This window comes from Carlito syrichta, unplaced genomic scaffold (genome assembly GCF_000164805.1).
Source record: "Carlito syrichta isolate Samal-C Ts95f unplaced genomic scaffold, Tarsius_syrichta-2.0.1 Scaffold309041, whole genome shotgun sequence".
Classification (NCBI taxonomy): domain Eukaryota; kingdom Metazoa; phylum Chordata; class Mammalia; order Primates; family Tarsiidae; genus Carlito; species Carlito syrichta.
Window position 1 is genome coordinate 1,812,028 of NW_007253137.1, and position 26,371 is coordinate 1,838,398.

The 26,371-nt window shown below is 41.3% G+C and overlaps 2 pseudogenes across 1 annotated transcript; one reads left to right on the plus strand and one right to left on the minus strand.

Annotated features, from left to right (window-relative positions):
- Positions 1–214: 214 nt before the first annotated feature.
- LOC103269051 lies at positions 215–20,904 on the minus strand (annotated as a pseudogene).
- LOC103269053 lies at positions 17,220–18,679 on the plus strand (annotated as a pseudogene). The gene has a single exon (XR_504854.2). The product of XR_504854.2 is annotated as a cyclic AMP-dependent transcription factor ATF-4 pseudogene (transcript).
- Positions 20,905–26,371: the final 5,467 nt, after the last annotated feature.

The window sequence follows — 26,371 nt, forward strand, 5'->3', positions numbered from 1 at the left end:
CCCTATTATACTGAAAGCTGACTACCTGATAGACAATATGGTCACAAACTTTTAAACAGTTGGTCTTTTAATTTTTTTAAATTTTTTGTCAAGAGTCTCTCTGTCCCCCAGTCTGGATTGCAGTGGCACACTCACAGCTACCATATTCTCAGGCGATCCATCTGCCTCAGCCTTCCAAGTAGCTGGAACTACAGGCATGTCACCGCACCCAGCTAATTTTTTAATTTATTGTAGAGACGAGGTCTCACCAAGTTTCCCAGGCGAACATATTCAGGCAAACCTGTTTCCCAGTCTGAAACATATTCAGACTGCACTTCTTTTTGAAGCTTTTATGACATTTGCATTTGCAGAATCTGAACACCTTGCAATAGCTGCAGACAAACATCTTGCTGTGGCTCCGGCAGATGGGCCCGAAGGGAAATAGCACTTCTCAATACACATGCTGTACTGGTATGGGTTTCCAATGGCCAAATGCTGAGCCTGAAAGGAAGCTGAGAGAGGACTTACAATCTTTCCTGCTAGTTTTAAAATGAGCAGTTCTGTTTATCAAATTTCTGAATTAACCTTTCTGAATTCACTGTTTTCCAAAACTGGCCTTAAACTCTAGTCAACTGCCAGGAATCACAAAACCCAGCCCAAGAAGATACTTCAACTTTAAGAGAAACAATAGATACCACTAAATAATGAAAAGAATTTTTTTGTGTATAAAACAGCCTGGTACACTGGGTTAGACTCTCAAGACAATTCCACATTTTACTAGGGAGGCTTTAAAAAGTTTTGTCTTATGAGTAAATAATGGCTACTCTCACTGACAAACATCATTACCACCTACCCTATACTGCAGTATAAACCCAAAAGGCTGAAGAATAACTTACATAGCACCAAATATAACCACTGCCAATTTCTTTTTCACCTAGAGATTTTCTTGCTTTCCTTCCTTCCTTCCTTTCTTTCTTTCCTAGAAAGAGTATTTTTAAGAGGCTTGTGAAGAAAAACCAAGGATCATAAGGTTTAAGACAAGATGGGAGGACTGCTTGAGCCTTGAACTCTTGGAGTTCAAGATCAACATAGACAACATGATGAGGCCTCCTCTCTACAAAAAATAAAAAATAGCTAGGCATGGTGGTACATGCCTGTCCTCCCAGCTACTCAGGAAGCTGAGGCAGAAGGACTGCCTGAGCCCAGGAGGTTGAGGCCGTGGTGAGCCATGACTGTGCCACCGCATTTCACCCTAGGCAATAGAGTGAGACCTCACCTTGAAAAATAATAATAAAGGTTTAAGAGCACCAAAAATTTAAATATTAAGCCTTTTGTACATTTTCTCCTTACATGAAAGGTACTAAGTTACATTTAAATGTCCTACATATATATGATATATTTCTTATATATTTCTATATATATCTTATGTGTGTATATATATAATATGATACCCCTCATTTAAGAGAGTAGAAATTATTCAAAATATGAGGGACAGGGGTATAGGATGAGTTACACATCCAATTCAAATTATATTAAAACCCAAATGTAAAATATAAAGAGAAGTAAAATTTTCCTAAAAGGAAATATTCACTATTCCCCTCCCAAAGTAAGTAAATTACACTAAAGAAAAGAAATCTGCATAGACTGATACACTTTCTCACTTTGATATATGTACATAAAAATAAATTACCCAGCCTAGAAAATATAATGAGACCTTGTCTCTACAAAAAAAAAAAATCAAAACATTAGCCAGCCATGGTGGTGCACACCAATAGTCCCAGCTACTCAGGAAGCTGAGGCTGGAGGAATGCCTGAGCCAAGGAAGTAGAGGTTGTAGTGAGCTGTGATCATGACACGGCACTTCAACCTGGGTGACAGAGTAAGACTCCCGGCTCAAAAAATAAAATAAAAATAAATTTCATATTGTCTAAATTTTTAGGGTTATATAGTTAGAATTATATAATTCTACTCTTATGGATAGGTCAATTACTTGAATTGGTTGCCTACATACCAGGCTTCTTCCTTTCCTTTGGCTTCTTTGCATGTGGAAAGTATGCCCTGGGAGGTTTTACTATGGACAGTGCAACCATTTCCAGGTCAATCTTGGTAACTCACACAATGTGTAATGGCATTAAGGGGAAAACTAGATTTCATACGATCTTCTTTGTCTTGTGTTTCTTCTCCCTCAGACTCTTTGACAGCTCAGTGGTACCTAACAATAATGCTGCTGGGAGCCGATGACTGGGAAGAGTCCTCACTTTCTTGTGATTGGGAGTGTGTGAATTTATCATCATTTTCCTCAACACATGACTCTCTGGAATCATTCACGGTAGTTTTTTGTGTGTTGTTGTTGTTGTTTTTACAATCAGGAACATCAAAGCCCTCTTCTGCTTATGTTTTCTAGTTTGACTTTCTTAGGGATTTCCCCTGTATCTTTTGCTTTATCTTCAGGAAGCCAGTTCTCAGGAAGGGCCCATCATCTGTTGCAATGTGGTGGAAGGGGACGATTCGTTTCATTGCATGAAGTCCGCTTCCAACAGTCTTTCAATAAAGTAAGAAACAGAGTTAGTTTCTACAATCCTTTAACTACTAGTCAGAGCAATGCTGGCAACTAAGGTAAAATATATCACATAGCTCAACCTTCAGCATTTCATCATGGTTTTTTGTTTGTTTTTGCTTTTTGAGTTGGAGTTACTCTGTTGCCCAGGCTGGAGTGCAGTGGTACGCTCATGGCCATTGCAGCTTCAACCTGCTGGGCTCAGACAATCCTTTCACCTCAGCCTTCCAAGTAGCTGGAACTACAGGTGTGTGCCACTACAGATGGTTAATTTTTTATTTATTGTAGAGATGAGGTCTCACCTAGTTGCCTAGGCCAGTCTCAAACCCCTGGACTCAAGCAATCCTCTCGACTTGGCCTCCCAAAGTGCTGGGATTACAGGCTTGAGCCACTGCTCCCAGCTTCATCATGTTTTATCTAAAACAGTCAACATGTTCACAAGCATGAGGACTATAGTTAATATTGTATTGTATACTAGAAATTTACTAAGAGTATATTTTATGTTTTTTTTTTACCACATGCACACAAAAGGTAACTATCTAGATAATAGATACATTTTCTTGACTGTAGTAATCATTTCACCATTTACATACATGTCAAAACATCATTCTGTACATCTCAAATATATAATGAAACAAAGATTTTTAAAAAGTCAACATGTAGCAATCTCTTCTCCAAGTATGGAATTGTAAGTACATCCTTTCACCCATACCACCCTAAAAAATCCATTAAAAATATATCTAGATAGATAGATAGCTAGATTGATTGATTAAAAAATTTTTTTTTTGGAGTCAGAGTATCACTCTTACCCAGGCTGGAGCGCAGTAGCATGCTTACAGTTACCACGGCCTCCACCTGCTGCATTCAGGCAATCCTTCTGCCTCAGCATTCCAAGTAGCTGGAACTACAGGCACATGCCACCACACCTGGCTATTTGTTGTTGTTGTTGTTGTTGTTGTAGAGATGAGGTCTCACCAAGTTGCCTGGGCTGGTCTTGAACCCCTGAGCTTAGGCAAGCCTCTCATCTCCACCTCCCAAAGTGCTGGGATTACAGGAATGAACCACCACTCCCAGCCTCTTTAAAAAAAAAACAAAACTATTTTATTTTTTGCCAACCTGCTGGCACCAGGAAGAAGCTGACTGGGTTGGTTTTGATCTTGTAAATGCTTGCATTCACCTCCCACTCCCCACCCCAAATCCCAAACTAAAAATGTGTTCACTGTGATATTAATCATGTACCATTATCCATTTTAGGACACAAATACTTTGGGTTTATTTAGTTGAAGCAAGTCCTATGAGAATCTTTTACTCTGCAATGTGGCCTGTACCCATTCCCTTGAAGGCTCAACCCTTGAGTCTATGCCAGAGTTCATCTAACCAATCTAGATGAAACCTGCCTCCTAGATAAAGGCCTCCCACTCTACCAGTAATGAGAACCACCTGAGAAGTGCTCTCAAACCATGGCTCAACTGAGTCCTCCCTAACTCCTTCCACAAGAAAAAAGCTAGAGCATTCTTCTCAGACTATATCTCCTAATACAGCTAAAACCTGTCACCCTTAGTCACTAACATAACTTATGCTCTTTACCTGTCCTTCCTGTGTTCTTATCTCTGTAACTGCTCAGTGCTTCTTCCTTACCCCAACTTTCTATCTCCCAAACCTTTCCACCATGCAATTTGGGTAACAAAGTCTCCCACCTCCCCAGCCTCTTTACTGAACATATCCTTATCTCCTTGCCTGAACTGAAGCATGGGTCATGCTTAAGAACAGTTTACACATAAAACTTGCCATAAGAGGGCCTTCCTATTGTGCCATGAATACTGTAGCCATTTTGAGGCTGCCTGACAAATGACATAAGACAGTAGCAATACAGACTGTTCATTCCCTCACACTGATTCTTTCAAGTTATCAAAGGAGGTTTCTACTAGCTCATAAAACCAAAGGCAAAGGTCTTGCAATAAGGTCTTGCTGTAATCTTAGCACTTTGAGAGGCCGAGGTGGGAGGACTGCTTGAGCCCAGAAACTTGACACCAGCCTAGGCAACATAGCGAGACCTCATTTCCACACACAACAATTTTTTTAAATTCACCAGGCATGGTGGCAAGCACTTGTAGTCCCAGCTATTTGGGAGACTAAGGCAGAAGGATCACCTGAGCCCAGGTGTTCAAGGCTATGGTGAGTCATAATTGTGCCACTGTACTCAATGCCTGGGCAATAGAATGAGACTCTGACTCAAATTAAAAAAAAACAAAAATAAAATTAAAGCAATAATATTGTATTAAAAAAAAATTTCTAATAACTCAGAAACCCAGTGAACCATGCATGAGATGTAAACATTTTAAGTCTTAATTTCTACCACATTCTATAATACAAATCAACAATAAAAAATGGTTACATTTGACAAAATTGGAAAAATGTTGGCAATTGTTAATGCTGGCTGAGAAGTATACTGGAGAGACATTATACCATCTTTTATGCTGTACACACTTGATATTTTCCACAATAAAGTCTTACAAAATTCAAACTGTAGCACATAAAAACAAAAATTATAGCAAGAGATCTCACCACAATAAAAAAGAAAAATGCTTTAAATTATTCAGACTCTGAGAAAATATTTTAACTTTATAAAAATAATCTCATTTCAGAACGCAGAGTAGATATATTTTCCTAATCTTGACCTCAGTGTTATTTTTTGATTCTTTAAAAGAAGAAAATATATACTTATAGCTAAGGAAATTTCAGGATCTTCTTCAATGAATCTGTATCACTCTCCCCTTCCTAAAACACAGTAGCTCAATATACCTAATAAAAAAATTTCATTAGCATCAGCTCACCACCTTTCTTCCTTCAATTAGGAAGGCTCTCAGCGGTGTACTACTACATATGAGAAATTCTCAGACAACAGTCAGATGCAATGAGTGAGGGTAAAGTGGGGGAAGGGAAGACAGGGAAATCCTCACCCAACATGGAGAAAGTAACAGATACTTAAGATGAATAAAACAAAACATTTGGGCCAGGCACGGGGGCTCACGCCTGTAATCCCAGCACTTTGGGAAGCAGAGGCAAAGGATACTCTGAGCCCAGTTTGAGACCAGCCTGGGAGACTTGGTGAGACCTCCTCTATAGTAAATTAAAAGAAAAAAATCAGCCAGGCATGGTGATGTATGCTTGTAGTTCCAGCTACTTGGAAGGCTGAGGTAGAAGAATCGCCTCAAATCAAGGCTGCAGTGGCCATGATCCTGACACTGCACTCCAGCCTGGGCAACAGAGTGAGACTCCAACTCAAATAAATAAATAAATAAATTTTTAAAATGCAATTTATTTAAAAAAAAAAGCTAGGCATGGTGGCTCACACCTGTAATCCCAGCACTTTGGGAGGCAGAGGCAAGAGGATTGCCTGAGTCCAGTGGTTCAAGACCAGCCTGGGCAACATAGAAAGACCTCATGTCTACAATAAATAAGAAAATTAGCTGAGCATGGTAGCATACAACCATAGTCCCAGCTACTTGGTAGGCTGAAGCGAAGGATCGCCAAACCCAGCAGGTAGAAGCTGTGACGCCTATGAGTGTGCCACTGCACTCCAACCTGTGTGACAGAGTGAAAGAAACTCCAACTCAAAAAAATAATAATAATTCAGCATAGGTGGTTTTATTTTATAAATACAGAGGTATTATTAAATAACAGGGAAATAGCTAGAAATGTTGAAGGCAGTCACTTCCAAGAACAGATCTGGGGGTACTATTTGCCTTTAACTGAATGCATGCTTTACTTTTATAAAAATCATGTTAATATTAAAAGAGAGTAACTGAATTAAACATTTTCAAAAGTGAACAGACCATTGTAAGAATGCTCATTAAGGCCTAGTGACTTCTTGGCATTACTAATAATACAAGAATACAAATCAGATAGATGATAAGGAACCACAAAATCCTCAGCTCTACAAACCAATATGCTAGAAGGTACTAATCAAGAATAAGGATTTCAAGTGAAACCTGAATATGTTATTATTGCAATTTCAAAGTCAATAAACATGGAAAATCATTAACAATTTTCTAATTTAGAGGAAAAAAACTACCTCATCATCTTCATCTGAGAGTTGTTGTTCTTCACTCAGACTATAACCTTCTGAACTGAGAGATTCAACTTCAAGTTCTACACTAAAGTAAACTGAAACTGAATCCTGGTCCAACCAATCACCTGAATGTTCACTTATACCAGCATCAAGAGCCTAAAATAAGAAGGAAAAAAAAAAGAGACTTAATAAACACCAACTGTTGACATCTGGAAGTCATCTCTGTGCCTCTATTCCTTTTTTCTTTCTCCCCTCCCTAATGTCCCACTGTGCTTCTATTTCTTCCTCAGATCCATCCTGCACAGTGGTACTAGATTAAGCTTCATGGTTATTACTACGTTATTATTTTCCCTGTTCAAATCCCTACTACATAAGGGGAAAAGGCCAAAGACTCAGTATTGAAGGAACATACAGCATAACTGTATTAACATCTTCATCTTTCTTCAACTAGACACCGCTTCCTTCCTTACTAAATATGGACAATCCAGCCAGATCTAGATTGCTTCCTAAATAACCTTGGCACTTCCACACTTCTCCCCACTAACTGGAATAATGTGAGAGTTTCTAAATCCTACTACACATCCTCCTTTGACTCAGCTCTGAAAGAGCTCTTCCACTTTTAAATATCCTTACTATTTGTATCATATTATTGATTATATAATTTCACACATAAATTAGGCAAAATATAATGCGTGTTTCTTATATGAATTATATGTACTTTGAGAGTTAAGACTTATCTTACTCATCTATATATATTCAAATGTATCTTAATAACAAGATATATTTATGATACTTGAGTTTTTAAAATGAACTCTGAGTAAATTTTTTTATTAATTTATTTATATGAATTTGTTATACAGTCTCTTTTTTTTCATTTTAAAGATGTGGAGTACAATTCAAGGTTAGGTATATAAACGTTGATTATGCAGGTACCCTTGTAAAATTTATTTTAAAAAGCTTTCAGACTTAATTTTTTTTAATTTATTATTATTATTAGTTATGGTCTCACTCTGTCACCCAGGCTGGAGTGTGGTTGCATGACCATGGCTCACTGTAGCCTCAACTTTCTGGGCTCAGGCAATCCTCCCAAGTAGCTGGGACTACAGGCGTGCACCACCATGCTCAGCTTATTTTTTTTTTTTTTGAGTTGGAGTCTCACTCAGTCGCCCAGACTGTAGTGCAGTGGCCGCTCCTGGCCACCGCAACCTCGACCCGCTGGGCTCCGGCGATCCTTCCGCCTCAGCCTTCGGAGAAGCCAGAATTACAGGCATGCGCTACCACGCCCGGCTGATTTTTTTGATTTATTGTAGAGATGAGGTCTCGCTGCCCAGGCGGGTCTCGAACCCGCGGGCTCAGGCAATCCACTCACCTCAGCCTCCCAAAGGTGCGGGATGACTGGCTGAGCCATGGAGCCCGGCTTATTTTTTTGTTTTTTGTAAAGATGAGTTCTTGCTATATCGTCCAGCCTGGCCTCAAACTCCTGGGCTCAAGCAATCCTCCCACCTCGGCCTCCAAAGTGCTGGAATTACAGGCGTGAGCCACTGTGCCCAGACTTATTTTTTTCCAAGCCAAACTCACTCATTACTAAAATCTACTTTTAAAATTCTGCAGCTGCTCACCTGATTCTACATTTTAGAACTTTAATAAATTGTATAAGAACCTAATAAAACCTTCAGGCCATCTTATTTGCTGGTAGGAAATTAAGGTAGGTACATACACTAAGCAGAAGGCCACAACCAGAAAAAGCCTGGCCCTTAGGATAAAGACATTCTTAGTCTAGATTTGCCATTAAGTAGCTATTCAACTTCTAAAGGCTACAGCTACTTCACCTATAAATGAAGCTTAGATTAAATGATCTCTAATACCTCCTTCAGTTCTAAAAATAAAACCAAAGTATATCATTTTATGAACTCAGGCCTACAGACTTTTTTAGAGTGATATTAGGAAAGTAGTAGTAAAAGCAACAGTCATCAAGCTGCAGCTCTAATTCCTAACAAGGGCTCCATTAACAATTAATTCGAATCATAAGTCACGTTGGAATAAAATAACATCTCTAATAAATAACCCAACAAACCAAATACTTCAACTAGCTAAAGTCCTCAGTGTACTAATTTTAGAATAATGGGGTAAATCACAAGAAAAATTAAGTCTCAGAAACCATATTCTATGACAGAGGTCTGCAAACCGTCACCCAATTTTTATAAATAAAGTTTTATTGAACACAGTCATGTCCATTTGTTTACCTATTATCTATGGCTGCTTCTGCGTTCCAACAGTGGAGTTGAGTAGCTGCAACAGAGACCATATGGCCTGCAGAGCCCAAATAATTAACTAGATAGAAAAGTCTGTCAACTCCTGTTCTAGGATACAATGAAGAATGCAATATTGGCAGTGGTTTTTAAAAAGTTTTGGCTAATGTTCAAAAAAGAAATGACTCAGAAATACTACAAAATACTATATATTTAAAAGGCATTGACCAGGGCACAGTGACTCACACCTGCAATCCCAGCACTTTGGGAGACTGAGGTAGGAAAATTGCTTGAGCCCAGGAGTTCTAGACCAGCCCAGACAACATAGCACAACCTCGTATCCATAAAAATTTTAAAATATACAAATAATTAGCATCAGATAGGCTTGATTTGGAAAGATCTTAGTTTTGTAGTGAGAAACATCTATTCTGAATTCCAATTGTGACAATTATTAGTTGTAGGAATGTTAAACAAGTTATTTAAAACCCCCAAGACTTAGTTTTGCAAATGGAATTTGAGGCTGTTAAGGTGATAAAATATCATAATATAAACTGCCTAGTATATAATAGTCTTAGTTTACAAATTTATTAAACCCAAAAGAAAGATGGGAGAGGAATGTACTTCCCTTTAACTCCCTTCACAAATCAGAAACGATGACAGTCAATGAAGACTTGAACATTTTCAGATGAGGCCAACTAAAATGAAGAAAAAAAACTGACCCAGTCAAAAGCTTTCACAATGAGGACTCAGCCTGAAAAACAAAAGATTTTTAATAATTTTTTTTATGAGAGTGCAAGACAGGATTAACAAAAAGAAAAAAAGAAATATCCTTCCACTCCATCTTGATAACAAGGCAGTGTCCCAGACACAAAGCAAGAAAAAGGAGTCTAAATATCATTTAGCCAAAATTCTTTTTTTTTTCTTTTTGAGTTGGAGTCTCACTCTGTCACCAAGACTGGAGTGCAGTGGCCGCTCCTGGCCACCGCACTGCTGGGCTCTGGCGATCTTTCCACCTCAGTCTTCCAAGTAGCTGGAACTACAGGTGTGCACTACCACCCCGGCTGATTTTTTGATTTATTGTAGAGATGAGGTCTCGCCAAGTTGCCCAGGCGGGACTCGAACCCGCGGGCTCAGGCAATCCACTCACCTCAGCCTCCCAAAGCGCAGGATTACAGGCTGAGCCACTACAACTTTAACAAAAACTAGAAGCTAAGTGAGGTGTAGTAATTCTCATTCTTAAGCCATTTGTAAAGAATAAAATTAGCCAAACGTGCAGTTTGTGTACTTACCAAGTTTTAGTTGGTTTCCATTTTCAGATCACATACATTTGCTCTCAAGATCCTGCCATTTTTTAATAGGATTTACTATATGTTTTCATTATTTACTGTTAAGAGTTTATTTCCCTATGAGGGCAGCAACCATATCTACCTTGACTACCACATTATCTCCCGTGCCATCTCCACTAAATGGAAACAGAAGAGCTACAAATGTTACCAGACTGAGCAGAAGCTCACCGCGCCATCTAGTGGTCTACATGAGTAACAGTACTAACTCCAGAGGGCAGGTCTGTATTTATACAATCTGCCTTAGAAGAGAAAAATATAAAGATGATGCAGGAAGTAACAAGAACAGGTTAAAGGGAAGAATAGGGTTACTATCACAATTGGTTCCGTCTCCTACATCTCCTAGAGCATTATAAAATAACCACTAATATTCAGAATGACCATGAGATACTGCCATATTACGAAGAAGGGTTCTAATTTTGAGAACATTCTAAAGACAAATGTACAATGGTAAGGAAAAAAACATTCCATCTGTCAAGCATTTTTATTAGCAAAAAAATTTTTTTACTAAACTTCTTTCAGTAACAACTCTTAAGAATTTTACTCCTGGATAATACTTCGGAATGCTGTATCAGTAATCAGAAAGCAAGGATACTCTCCCATCATCCACGCGATAATATACCCATGTGGCACAGTGTTAGTAGACAGACTTTCCTGATGTCTAGACCTATGGTTGGCAAGTGTTAAGCTCAGACTATGCTGACCTGTTTGCTGATGGCTATAATAAAAGATCATTTTTAAAATTCTAAATATTCAAGACAAATTTGCTTTAGAAGCCTAAAATATTTAAGTGAACCATTTTTTTTTAAAGTATAACTTTTTAAAAAAGTAAAACCATTTTTTAAAAAGTATAACTTCCAAGCTCTCATATTACACTATACTCCAAATCTATCTGGATTTATTATTGGTGCAGTGGTCACAAAGATTCTCTAATATCAGCAGGGTGACTTTAGTAACTATTGATATTGTTACAAATAATACCAACACCAGTGCTACTCTACAGTTTTCCACCCTTCTCCCTAAACCTGGGGTTGGAGGTGGAGGAGATCTATATAGTAGTTGTATTTGAAAGTAACATTTACCACTGTGTTTAGCAGCAATCTCACATCATGCATGTACATTCTATCTCCATGCTTATGAGGACTGCCAAGACTAGAGTTTAGAAGTAAGGATCTTGTTTTGTTTAAAATGAGAACATTACCAGCTTTGATGGTGCCCCTGTAAACTCACTATTACTGCTTCTTTTACAACATATCTCTCCTCTTACACAGAGCCAGGCTTTCATCAAAGGAAAGGGAAATACTGTCACATTTGTGGCATTTTCTCTGTCATTCACCAGGTAATTCATCTGAATGTTCTCCTGGATATGTAAGGGAAAAAAGTAAATTGCTGTACTGTGATTGATTTTGAAATGGAGTTCTTAAGTACCTATTTAGTTTCACTAAAATTAAACAGAAAAATCGCGAATTAGTATTAATGTTTCAAAAGTTAACAATGTTTTATTTAATCTGTTCAACTGAGAGTTACAGAACACTATATTTTTAAAAGCTTTCTATTCTTTCAGAATTTTATCTCCATAAATGACAATTAATTTAATCCATTTAAAACTTTTATTAACTAAACAATCTTTTCTGTCAAAGACAAACGTTAGAAGATTTCATCTTTGTTTCCTGAAAGGAACTAAAAAGGTTTAATTTACTTAGAAGGTATTCTTAATGTTTCAACTCCTTCAGTACCTTGTCTTTTCAACAGAAATCAAAACCAGTGAAAACTGTCCGTTTTATTTTAAATAATAAATTATTTGATCTTAAAAATTCAGAATGAAATTAGGCACAATGGTTCACACCTGTAATCCCAGCGCTTTAGGAAGCTGAGGTTAGAGGACTGCTTGAGTCCAGGAGTTCGAGACCAGCATAGGCAACAAAGCAAGACCTTGTCTCTACAAAAAATTGTAAAAATTAGCCAGGTGTGGTAGCATGTGCCTGTAGTTCCAACTACTCAGGAGGCTGAGGCGGGAGGATCACTGGAGCACAGGAGTTAGAGACTACAGTGAGCTGTGATAGTGCCACTGCACTCCAGCCTAGGTGACAGAGTGAGACTCTAAAAAAAAAAAAAAAAAAAAAAAATTCAGAATGTTAGACTTATCTGTCCCTTTCCCTAACTTAAAAAGTCAGAATATTAGTTAAATCTGTCATAAATGTGAGTTCTACCATATACAAGACATAAAAATAAATTCCAAGTGAATTAAAGAGCCAAACATAAAAACCAGAACTATCAAGTACATATAAGAGGTTATTCTTATAAAACTGTGGTAGGGAAGTATTTCATAACCCTGCAAAGACCTCAAGAAGAAGACTCTCAATATTAAACTATGCCAAGGTTTACATGGTAAAAATAAAATACCATAAACAAAATTAAAAGGTAAATGTCACATTACAAGACAATACTTGCAACATATATAATAGAAAGTGGCCCTACCAAAAGCTTTCGCTAGAGACTTAGCATAAAAAAGAGATTTTTAATATATATGATTTTTATAAGAGAGTGTAGAACAGAACTAACAAAAAGCAAAAAAGAAATATCCTTCCACCTCATCTTAATAACAAGGGCAGTGTACCACACACAGAGCAGGAACAAGGAATCTAAATATAATTTAGCTAGAATACTGCTAAAACTTTAACAAAGACTACAAGCTAAGTGAGGTGTAGTAATTCTCTTTTTAAAGCCATTTATAACGAATAAAATTGGCCAATTTTTGTTTGTGTACTCATCAAGTTTTCTTTAATTGAATTCAATTTTCAGATCACACATATTTGCTCATATTACACATAACATACAAAGTCCTCCTACCAAATCAAGATAGACCCAATTTTTTTTAAAAGTCAGAAATAAGAAAAAGCAAGTCACAGAAGAAATATACATGACTAATAAACATGAAAAGTATTCTACCTCCTAGGGACCAAGGAAATACAAAATGAAATGACATTTTTCACCCATCAAAATGACAAAAATGAGAGAGTACCAGAGAAGGTTTGAATATGAAAAGACATTTTTATACACTGTTCATAGGAATATAAAATAGTGCAATATTTTGTGGGAAATTTCTCTGTCCTAGGAAAATATCTCCTGTTTAAGGATGCACCGACAAGGGTGTTCACTGTAGTTGTAGACATAGGTATCTATATGGTTAAGGTATTAAATGAAATATCATCCACATGTTGGCAACAAGCACAATTCTCACACCTTTGCTTATTCCATTTCCTTCTCTTGACCGACCTAGTCAGAAGCCATCTCTCCCTCCTCTGAATTCCCAAAACACTCTTCCATCCTACACTGTGTTTTTATGTTTTATCTCCATAAGGAGATCACAAGTTCTTGATGTAAGTTCTCAATCATGTTTGTTAATTCTCTATTTAAAAAAAAAAAAGGGTGATCTTGATTGAATGATGTGGGCTAGACTAAACCATGCTATTGACCCATTATTTTTATCTCCATTAAAAAATAACACATATGAACAGACACTTCACAAAGGAAGACATCCGAGCAGCCAACAAACACATGAAGAAATGTTCAACCTCACTAATCATCAGGGAGATGCAAATCAAAACCACACTGAGATACCACCTAACCCCAGTCAGAGTGGCAATCATCAACAACTCAAAAAATAACAGCTGCTGGAGAGGGTGTGGTGAAAAGGGAACACTTCTACACTGTTGGTGGGAGTGTAAACTAGTGCAACCTCTGTGGAAAGCAGTGTGGCGATTCTTAAAAGCTCTAAATACCAACCTCCCATATGACCCCGCAATCCCCCTACTGGGAATATATACTGAAGAACACAAATCACTCTATAAAAAAGATACCTGCACACGCATGTTTATTGCAGCATTGTTCACAATAGCAAGAACCTGGAAACAGCCATGCTGCCCGTCAAAAGAGGACTGGATTAAAAAAATGTGGTACATATACACGATGGAATACTACGCAGTCATAAAAAAGAACAAAATCATGAATTTCGCAGCAACCTGGATGGAACTAGAGTCTATAATACTGAGTGACCTCTCACAGAAACAAAGATCCGAGTATCACATGTTCTCACTCATATAATGGACCTTAAACATCCAATGCAATACTATACGAAAATGACTGACCGTACTGGGAAACTATGGTGGGGGGAGGGAGATGGGATTAACAGTAGCAAATATCTGTCTGGGAACGGGGAAACACCCCATATCAACAGGGTGCCTGAATGAAACGCAATTGTATACCTAACCCTTAACTGTATCCCACAACTTCACAATAAAAATAAATAAATAAATAACATTTATGGCCTTTTTCTGATTATTAAGATAATACATTACTCACTGTAGAAATAAAAAGAAAACAAAAAGAAAAAAGCATAAATTACCTGCCATGCTACTGTTGAGAGACTATTAGTATTTTAGTGTAGTAACTCACCAGTGGTCACTTATTTAGGTACTTACTTCCATTTTTTAAAACATGTGGGCTAGGCACAGTGGCTCAAGCCTGTAATCCCAGCACTTTGGGAGGCTGAGGTGAGAGGACTGCCTGAACCCAGGGATTTGAGACCAGCCTGGGCAACTTGGTGAGAACTCGTTTCTACAAAATATCAAAAAATTAGCCGGGCATGGTAGCGCATGCCTATAGTTCCAGCTTCTTGGAAGGCTGAGGCAGGATAGCCTGAGCCCAGCAGGTGGACACTGGGGTGGCCCTGAGTGTGCCACTGCTCTCCAGTCTAGGCGACAGAGTGAGACTCTAACTCAAAACAAAACAAAACAAAAATGTGAATCACACTAATATGTACAATTTAGGAGCTGTTTTCTCTTAAATGTTCTTTTACGTTATTTCTGATGGCTGTAGAATATGGTATCCATGATACAGGCTCATATCCTGTTTATCATAATTGAACCATTTAGTCAACAAATTTGAGTGCCCAGCTTCATGTCTGACATAGCACTAGGCAATGAGATATATACAAAAGTGAGGTCAGCCCTCATCCCTTCACCAGAGAAAGCTAACATGCAAACATCAAGGCAAGCAAAATTATTTACAAGATACAATGAGCTCCATGAAGGAAACAAGCAGGTACTAGGGATAAGAGTAGCAAGAGAAACTTTGTCTCTACAAAAAAATTTTTTTAAATTTGCCCAGCATGTACCTGTAGTCCCAGCTACTAAAGATGCTGAGGCAGGAAGAATACCTGAGCCCAGAAGTCCAGCCAGTACAGAGTGAGATTCCAACTCAAAAAAAAAAAAAAAAAAAAAATAGTAACAAGGGATCTACTTTTCTTAGTGGTTAGAGAGCCTTTCTGAGGTCACATTTAAGCAAAAACAGAAAATGAGGAGACAGACTTGCAAGGCTGAAGAAGAAGAACCCCTGACAGGAAAAAAAAAAACACCTAAGGAAATGGTCTTAAATGGCAAGAAAGCTTGACTTGTCTAGGGAACCAAACAATCAGCGCAGCTGAAATACAGTATAGGAGAGGACTTGCAGGCCAGAGTAAACGTGTGGATTTTATCTGAAGGTCGGTGGCTAGGTAATCAGAGTAGTGAAGAATGGAGGTGACACAGTCCAACTTACCCTCTTATCATCTCTTTGGGTACCATGGAAAGAAGAGAAAGACCAAGAAGAGAAGCACAGAGAGAATCAGAAAGCTACTGCCATGGCCCAGGCAAGTCTGCCATGGCCCAGATAACAGTCTGGACTGGTGTGATGACATTCTCTACTGTCACCTATGGTATCCTTTCAGTCATAAATAATGCTGCACTTAATATTGCTACATGTAAATCTTTGAATTTCCAACTACATCCCTAAGATAGATTCCTAGAAGTAGAGTGACTAGGATAATGCTAAGAACTCTAAGTCATTTTACAATCCTTAAAGATATAATCAATTAATATCAACTGAAATACCAGTAGTCTATCAGTGCTAACACACAAGTGGCGGGAATGAAAAAAAATTCTCTCTGCTAATTTGATACACCAAAAGACACTCTGGTTGCACTTTTTATTATCTGTATTGCTAAAATTGCCAAATTTCACCCCCCCCATATTTATTAGTGATGTATACTTACTGTAAGAAATTTGTTTATTTTTCACTATTTGAACTTCCAATATTTTCCTTATTGATTTCTGGAAACTTTTTAATATAATAAAGACATTGACATAGTCAAATTTGAAGTACCTATCTTTCTTTCTTTTTTTTTTTGAGTTGGAGTCTCACTCGGTCGCCCAGACTGGAGTACAATGGCCGCTCCCGGCCACCGCAGCCTCGCCTGCTGGGCTCCGGCGATCCTTCCGCCTCAGCCTTCCAAGTAGCCAGAATTACAGGCATGCGTTACCATGCCCGGCTGATTTTTTTATTTTTATTGTAGAGATGAGGTGGGCTCAGGCAATCCACGCACCTCAGCCTCCCAAAGGCGTAGGATTACTGGCTGAGCCACTGAGCCCGGCTCTTTCTTTTTTTAACTTTAAAAAAAATTTTGATTTATTGTAGAGATGAGTTCTCGCCAAGTTGCCAGGGCTGGTCTCGAACCCGCAGGCTCAGGCAATCCACTCACCTTAGCCTCCCAAAGTGTTGAGTTTACAGGCTGAGTCACCGAGCCCAGCATGACTATCTCAATTTTTTTTTTTTCGTTTCTCTTTTCAAGTCAATTAGAATTCATTTTGGCATAAGGGACAGATGTAACTTCATTTTTACCCCAAATAACTACCCATTTGTTTGTTTTAGTTCCATGCATTTAATAAGATATTCTCTTCCATTCTGTACAAGATTCTAGTCTGGTTTTATTTACTGTGTTTCACGAAACGGACCCTTTCCTTCACCTGAATCATACAGTTTTATTTATTATGCCTTCATCAGGAAACAATCTCCTCCTCTACTCTCTTTTCTCTGGAAAAATTTCCTCAGTTATTATTTTTTTAACAATCTTCTTCCTTCTTTTTTTTTTTCTGAGTCAGAGTCTCACTCTGTTGCCCAGGTGGGAGTGCAGTGGCACACTCACAACTACCCTGACCTGCTGGGCCCAGGCAATCCATCTGCCTCAGACTTCCAATTAATTATAATAATTTCTTGCATTTCCTCCGCTCCCGCACGTAAACATAGTTTCTTCAGTGAGTGCACGCCTTCCTTATCCCCTCCCGCAGGGTCCGCGGCCACCATGGCGTATTAGAGGCAGCAGTGCCTGCGGCAGCGTTGGCCTTTGCAGCAGCGGCAGCAGCACCAGGCTCTGCAGCGGCAACCCCCAGCGGCTTAAGTCATGGCACTTCTCACAGCATCCAGCAGCAGCGTTGCTGTAACCGACAAAGACATCTTCGAATTAAGCACATTCCTTGCTTCCATCAAAGCCCCACAACATGACTGAGATGAGCTTCCTGAGCAGCGAGGTGTTGGCGGGGGACTTTGTGTCCCCCTTTGATCAGTCGGGCTTGGGGGCTGAAGAAAGCCTAGGTCTCTTAGATGACTACCTGGAGGTGACCAAGCACTTCAAACCTCATGGGTTCTCCAGTGACAAGACTAAGGCGGGCTCCTCCGAATGACTGGTTGAGGATGGGTTGGTCAGTGCCTCCAACAGTGGTTAGGAGGATACCTTCTCCAGGACAGATTGGATGTTGGAGAAAATGGATCTGAACGAGTTTGACTTTAATTCCCTGTTGGCTACAGATGGCCTGGAAACCATGCCAGAAGAGTTTTTGGCCACGTTCGATGATACCTGTGACCTCTTTGCCCCCCAGTCCAGGAGACTATGAAGGTGCCTTCTCAGACAGTGAACCTAATTGGCTATCTCCCAGAAAGTTTAACAAAAACAGACCAGGTTGCCCCCTTCACCTTCCTGCAGCCTCTTTCCCTCTCTTCTTGGGTCCTGTTCTCCACTCCAGATCATTCCTTTAGTTTAGACCTGGGCAGTGAAGTGGATGTCTCTGAAGGAGAAAAGAAGCCAGAATCTACTGCTTATATCATTCTGATCCCTCAGTGTGTAAAAGAGGAAGACGCTCCCTCAGATAATGACAGTGGCATCTGTATGAGCCCTGAGTCCTACCTGAGCTCTCCCCAGCATAGCCCCTCTGTCCCTGGTGGCTCTCCAAACAGGAGCCTGCCATCTCCAGGTGCCCTCTGTGGCTCTGCCCGTCCCAAACCATATGACCCTCCTGGAGAAAAAATAGTAGCAGCAAAAGTAAAGGGTGAGAAACTAGATAAGAAGCTGAAAAAAAATGGAGCAGAACAAGGTACCACTAGGTACCACCAGAAGAAGAGGGCAGAGCAGGAGCCCCTCACTGGTGAGTGTAAAGAGCTGGAAAAGAAGAATAAGGCTCTGAAAGAGAGGGCAGATTCCTTGGCCAAGGAGATCCAATACCTGAAAGATTTGATAGAAGAGGTCCGCAGGGCAAGAGGGGAAGAAAAGGGTCCCCTAGTTATGGTAGTCAGGAGTATTGTGTACTTGTACATAGGAGTCTTGCACTGAAGCTTTATGTTGTAATAAATTATTTTGTAGTGAAAAAAAATTATAATAATTTCTTGATTTACTATAGAGACAAGGTCTTGCCAAGATGCTCAGGCTAGTCTTGAACCGCCAGGCTTGGGCAATCCTCTGGCCTTCACCTCCCAAAGTACTGGGATTACAGGCGGGAGCCACCGTGCCCAGCTTCTTCTTCATTTTTAAGATGCTACTTTTTTCTCTGTTTTAAAACTCATGGTATGTTTTATTTATTAACAAGTTAAAAATTGTAACTGCTAAAGTTACGAATAATGGCTAAAATAGAGTTTCTATCCTTATCACTTAGCAACTTACTAGAGAGCTGGCTAACTATAAGCTCCAGTTGGCACAGCAAACTGTGCCTGCTGTAGTCAGCCAGAAAAATATTGCTAAGAAACCTATTTGTAAACCAAAGAAAATCAAGGATGAAAAAAACTCAGAAATTCATTCATTTAAACAGACAAAAAATAATTTCACTAGAGGAAGACACCAAAAATCTGTCTGAATGTGCCAAATAAGTATTTATCTACCTGTTACACTAATTGCTCTCCTTTTGGATGATGTGGATGGTCTAGAAATCAAACCAGAAGATGAAGGTTTCGCTTTCTGTAGCTCATGCACAGGGTTCTAAGCATTCAAGAAAAAAACAAAATACAGCAAACTAAACTCCAGGAAGCTAAAAAACTTTGTTTTAAATAACCTTTCCAATTTTCAAGAAATATTATACTAGAATGAGAAATGTATTTAAAGATTGCCTTTTGATCACACCCACCTTCCAGGTGACATCTGTCTTCACTCAGAGATGTGCCTGAGTCTGACAGCATGACCGTGCCTCTACAAAAGACACAAAAATTAGCCAGGCATTAGTGGCTCACACCTGAAGTCCCAGCTACTCAGGAGGCTGAGGTAGAAGGATAGCCTGAGCCTAAGAGGTCGAGGCTGTGATGAGCTATGATCATGCCATCGCATTCCAGTCTGCACAACAGAGTGAGACCCCAACTCAGGAGAAAAAAAGTCCAAAAAACTGGCACATGATGGGCACTGCTATGGGAGGGAGGGAGGGGGCACCTAGCAATATAAAGGGTCCGCTATTAAGGGGAGAGAGGGTCAGTTAGAAGCCTAAACCTGCATGCAGTCTACTTATGTAGCAAGCCCTCATTTGTACCCCACAATTCTTAAAAAAAAAAAAAAGTCACATAGCATAACTTCAGCATTCATGCTTAAGAGAGTAATGAAACTCATTTTAAAGTCCGTGTGGTAAGGGGCTAAGAAAATACTGCTTGATTCTTAGCTTATTTACTCCACACAGTTATTCCCGAGATAGCAGAATGTAAGCTATGTACATATAACTTCATTTAAAGAGCCATGCTACAATTGAGGAGTATGGAATTTAGTCGATTGCCGTATGAAACAAATTACTTTTTTTTTTGAGTTGGAGTGTCACTCTGTCGCCCAGACTCGAGTGCAGTGGCATGCTCCGGGCCACCGCAGCCTTGACCTGCTGGGCTCCGGCAACCCTTCTGCCTCAGCCTTCCAAGTAGCCGGAACTACAGGTGCGTGCTATCATGCCCAGCTAATTTTTGATTTATTGTAGAGACGAGGTCTCGCCAAGTTGCCCAGGTGGGTCTCAAACCCGCAGGCTCAAGCAATCCACTTGCCTTGGCTTCCCAAAGTGCTGGGATTACACACTGAGCCACCGAGCCCGGTCAAAACAAATTACTTTTAAAAATTACCCTCGGGCAGCCCTCTTGGGCCCCCTCCCACTGTTGCAGCTTTTCTGTCCTCTCAAGAAGTCCTGCTTTCTTTCTTTTTTTTTTTGAGTTAAAGTCTCACTCTGTTGCCCAGGCTGGAGTGCAGTGGCACGCTCATGGCCACCCCACGGTCGACCTGCTGGGCTCAGGCGATCCTTCCGCTTTAGCCTTCCTAGTAGCTGGAACTACAGGCATGCACTACTACAACCAGCTAATTTTTTGATTTATTGTAGAGACGAGGTCTCGCCAAGTTGTCCGGGCTGGTCTTGAACCTGTGGGCTCAGAGAATCCACTCGCCTCAGCCTGAGCCACGAACCAAGTCCTGTTTTCTTTAAAAAACAAACAAACAAACAAAACCCTTGAGACAAAAGTACCAATCAACAGGGTCTCCTGTTCTGAAACTGGAATCTGTGAGGTGCTTACTGCGCCATCATTAGATACAGATGTGCTGGCACTGCACATCAGCAGATACAGATGTGCTGGCATTGCAGGAAAAAAAGACACGATAAAAACTGGAAATAATGAAACATCTGTGAAAAAAAACATCAAAAGCCGGGCTCGGTGGCTCAGTCTGTAGTCCCGCGCCTTTGGGAGGCTGAGATGAGTGGATTGCCTGAGCCCACGGGTTTGGGACCCGCCTGGGCAGCGAGACCTCATCTCTACAATAAATCAAAAAATCAGCCGGGCGTGGTAGCACATGCCTGTAATTCTGGCTACTCGGAAGGCTGAGGCGGAAGGATCGCCGGAGCCCAGCAGGTCGAGGCTGCGGTGGCCGGGAGCGGACGTCCACTGCACTCCAGTCTGGGCGACAGAGTGAGACTCCAACTCAAAAAAGAAAAAAAAGAAAAAAACATCATACACAGAGAAGAACAATAATGCCTTTATTAAAACTAGAGCTATAAGCAAGTGGGTCCTTACCTAGATCAGTATAGAAAAAGTGGTGTACGTCCATAACCACAGGTCTATCTCCAATCGCCAGTGAATACCGCTGGGAAAAAGCATGGTGGCTCGCGTCTGTAATTCCAGCACTTTAGGAGGCTAAGGCGGGAGGATCACTTGAGGCCAGGGGCTGAAGACCAGCATCATGGCGAGATCCCATATCTAAAAAACATATTATTACAAACAGCCCCAGCTAGAGAAAAGTCAGAACTAAGACCCTTTTACTGCCATCTCGGAATCTGACTAGCCGCAAAGGAAAAGCTGAACCAACGGCCCGCGACACCAGCCCAATCTCGCCCGAACTCAGCGCTGGCAAGCACCGCAGCGGGTACCTCGACCATCCGGACCTGCAGGGCAGAGGCAGCGCCGCACCCCTGCCCACGGGACCTTCATCCCAGGCTCCCAGGGAGACGCCCTGCCCTCCGCCCCGGCGGCGACACCCTCGGCGACTTCCAAAGAGACCCCCGCAGAGCCAGGTGCGCGCACCACTGAGAGTTAGGACGCTGCAAGCGGAGAAGCGGCTGGCTTCGAGAGAGCAAGAGGACCCACGTCTCCGCCTGGACCCAGAACGGACACTCGCCTCCGGACTGGTCCCTGCGCCTCGTCAGGCGGGGTTTGGGGGCTGGGAGGCTGGGGAGTCCCTCGAGGTTCCCCAGTTCCCACAGGGCGCTTGGAAGCCCAAAGGCCTGAGCCCCGGCGACCTCGGGGCGCAGGACACTGGGCGCTCGCGCGCACCGGCCCGGGGAGAAATGAGGCACTTGGCGGCGAAAGCGGCAGGACCTCGGGCTCGGCTTCTTGCTCCTTCCGCTGTCCAGTCACACAAGGCCGCGCACCCCGGCAAGAAGCCGAGCTCGCTGAGGCGCTGCGGCGCGCGACGCCCACCCCCCGAGGGGAGCGCGCCGGCCGCCGAGGCCCAGTCTGGCGTTTGTGCGCATGCGTGTGGTTCCGGCTCCGCCCATTGGGGCGGGGCTAGGCAGTGCCGTCTCCGCGTGAGTGGGACGGAGGGCGGGGAGGTGCCGGCCAGGCGTGCGACCCCGGGCCTGCGGCGTCCGCAGGTGGCGAGCTCCGCTTGGGTGACTCGTTGGGGCCTCCACGCCGGAGAGTCTCCTTTAGCCGTTGTGCTGTTTTTGTATTTCGTATGTAGTAACAGCTGTGTGATATGTTAAGCCCACTCCGTCCGCCGCTGGCATTGTATACGAAAGAGTTATTTGAAGACTTGTCTTTTGGAAGAGTAAAATTGGCACCCAGTACAGGTTTATACACCAGTGTATACATACAGAGTTCCAGTTGGAGAAATAACACGGTGGTTATTTTGGGGAGGGGGCGGCTACTTTGTGTTTTTACAATGTTTGGGTCTGTTTGGATAATCTATACATTCATCACCATTACAATATATATTTATATAGTGCGCACTCAACTCAGACTCACCTACTTTCCCACGTAGGTGTGGCGGTAGAGGTTTTGATGCAGTCTCAGAAATGAATGAGAACGTAAATAATTGAGTTGGTTCAACCCCAAAAGCACAGTTATTGTAAGGAAAGCTATACCTTCTCCTTTGGCCAGGAAGTGATTAGCTCACTGTGAACAAGGACCTTTTTTTTTTTTTTGAGTTGGAGTCTCACTCTGTCACCCAGACTGGAGTGCAGTGCCCGCTCCCGGCCACTGCAGCCTCGACCTGCTGGGCTCCGGCGATCCTTCCGCCTCAGCCTTCCGAGTAGCTGGAAATACAGGCGCCGGCTACCACGCCCGGCTCATTTTTTATTTATTGTAGAGATGAGGTCTCGCCAAGTTGCCCAGGTGGGTCTCGAACCCGTGGGCTCAGGCAGTCCACTCACCTCAGCCTCCCAAAGGCATGGGATTACAGGCTGAGCCACCGAGCCCAGCTAAGGACCCTTTTAAAAATAAAATTTTATCCTTTCCTTCTCCCACTCCTCACCATGATAGAAAGGAAACTTCCTTAAAGGTAGTAGTCACTCAGTTGATTTAATTGCCAACATTATTAGCCTCAGGGATTTAATATAGCTTTTTAAAAAGCAATCTCATCTTTAGCAGATGAAATCTAGTTAGGTTTCTGGTTGTGAGACTCCGTACTTGACCCTGGATGAAAGAAAATCTCAAGCACTGAGAAAATGTTAAGTATGTTAAATAAATGATAGAAGTGGGCATTTGTTAAATACCACATGAATAAATGGATATGTGCTATGAGTTCAAAGGCAGAATTACTCAGTGAATACTGGGGCATTCACAAAGGCCTCAGAGAGGATCACACATATTTGTCTTGAAGGATAGGAAGACTTGATCAAAAACAGAGAATATTCCAGGCACAAGAAATATGCTATCCAAAAAATCCAGAAGGGAAAAGACAAGAGAACTGTTTGAGAAACAATAGATATATCAGTTGGATTTGTATAAAACTCAAGACAAAGTTTTAAAAACTTGAAGTCTCCTTAAATGCCAAGCAAGAGAATCTGAACTTGAGATACTAAACATTGGGAGCATATACTAGAGGGAGCCAAAGGAATTGTATTTTGGAAGGTGGGCCCTTGTAGTAAGGCTTCCCCCACTAGGTTAGTGTTCTAGGAACCCATCAGCATCAGCGTACTAGCTAGCATTGTTTGGAGAGGCTTCGTTTGGTTTCAGTGCATTTTTTTTTTTTTTTTAGATTTTTTTTTTTGAGTTAGAGTCTCACACTCTGCTGCCCAGGCTGAAGTGCACTGGTACGCTCATGGCCACCACAGCCTCCACCTGCTGGGCTCAGGTGATCTTTCTGCTTCAGCCTCTCAAGTAGCTGGAACTACAGGCATGCACAACCACACCCAGCTAATTTCTTTTTTAAATTTATTGAGGAGATGTGCTCTTGCCAGGTTGCGTAGGCTGGTCTCAGACCCCTGGGCTCAGACAATCCTCTCACCTCTACCTCCTGAAGTGCTGGGATTACAGGGGTGAACCACACCACACCGGCTGGAGATTCTTTCAACGTATTTGCTGGTTTCATGATGGGTGACTTATGAGTGCATCTGTCCACACAGCACTGAATGTTCAGCAGTTTTTGACCAAAAACAGCATGAGCCCCGTGCCCCACCCTCCCTATTCACCTCATCTCACCCCAAGCAACTATTTTTAGTTTCCCTGGATGAAAAAAGTTCTTAAAGGGAGGAATGTGCCAATGTGGAAGAGGGGAAACCAAAATCAGCAAAAGTACGAAAAGGCATCCAAATGAACAAGCTCAAAAACTGTTTCGAGCAGTGGGAAAGCATCTTGATAGGTGTGTTGCATCAAATAGTATGTTGAAGGTGACTGAAATTTAAACATGTAAGAATAATTACACAATTTTTATAAATAAATTCCGGGGTTTTGGGGGTACCCCTCACAAATAGGTGATTTGCTTCAAACTGCATTTTAACAGGATCGCCAAAAGCAGATTTACGGAATAGTTGAGCCAGTCCCCTTCTGGACCAACTTTATCCCTTATTATTGGCTCTGTGCCTTGGAAAAATTCTGTTAGCAAAACTATTAGAGCAGAAACAAAGGGCAGAGCTGATAAAATTAATTCTTTTCTAATGGAACCAGAAAAGAAGGGGAAGAAATGAAGGTAGAAGTAACAGGATTTAGAGTGGAGAGAGAGAGAGAGAGAGAAAGAGAGAGAGAGAGAGATGAGGCAAGGATTCAATCTTTCAAAGACTTAGTATTCATAACTTCCTATGTGTTTTAAGTACAGTCACGGGTCCTAGCATGGTGAACAAGATAGTTCCTCTCCTTGCTGTCAACAAAGCTTAGCAGAATGACTCAGTTTCCATCTAAAGAAAATGATGATACTGCTGACCGAAAAAAAAGAGTCTGGAGGGAATGAAAAGTTGAGTTGTCGTTGATTTTGTTTTGTTTTGTTTCTTTTGCTTGTTTGTTTTGAGTGGGAGTCTTACTCTGTCACTCAGGCTGGAGTGCAGTGGCATGCTCATAGTCATCAAAACCTCTATTTGCTGGGCTCAGGTGATGCTTCCACCTCAACCTTCCAAGTTCCGGCCTTCCTGGAACTACAGACACACTCGCAGCCACTGCAGCCTCAACCAGCAGAGCTCAGGTGATTCTTCCACCTCAGCCTTCCAAGTAGGGAACCACAAGCATGCACCACCATGCCTGGCTAATTTCCTTATTTCTTATAGAGACGAGGTCTCGCCATGTTGCTCAGGCTGGTTTGAATCCCTGATCTCAGGCAATCCTCTTGCCTCCACCTCCCAAAGTCCTGGGATTACAGGTGTGAGACACCATGCCCTGCTGGAGATAATCTGAATAACTGAAATGAGACTGCTTTAATAACTAAAAGAACTGAGAGATTATGGGTTTGGATTTGAAAGGACAGAGCCCAAAATGAAGTTGTTTTGATCACCTGGTAAACCTGGTCATGTATTTAGGTCAATGTTGTATGTACGGTAATAATCATCGACGAGAAGAACAACCAGTTTTCCCAGCGCCCAGAGGAGCTTCACTCTACGTGGACACAAGATGCTAAGATTAACATCTCATCTTTGTCCCCAGAATTTGTCTTCCAGCTACCGGCCTAGCCCTTCTTGTGATTGACCACCTATGACTGACCATCCCTCATCTTTCCAGTTGTCAGAGAAACAAAAACAACAACAACAACAAAAACCAGACCATCACCATGGAGCCAGCTCTCTGTTATCTCACCCAAGAATATCTGCCTGACCCCCTAAAATAAAAGCCTTATAAACCTCCAGCCCTAAACATTTGGGGTCAATGTTTTCTTTAAGCATGGCCCCCTTCTCTTCTCTTGGGTAAGTGGATAAACTCTTTTTCTAATCTACTTTCTAAATAAACTCCTTTTTTCTAATCTACCTTCTGTACAATGTTTTACGTACCCATGACACCGACTCAACTCATCTACCTAACAGGTTTTAAATGTCATTGAGGGAAAATGCTTCCCAGTGAAAAGGGGCTATAATGGTACGTTCAACATAACACATCTGATTGCAGA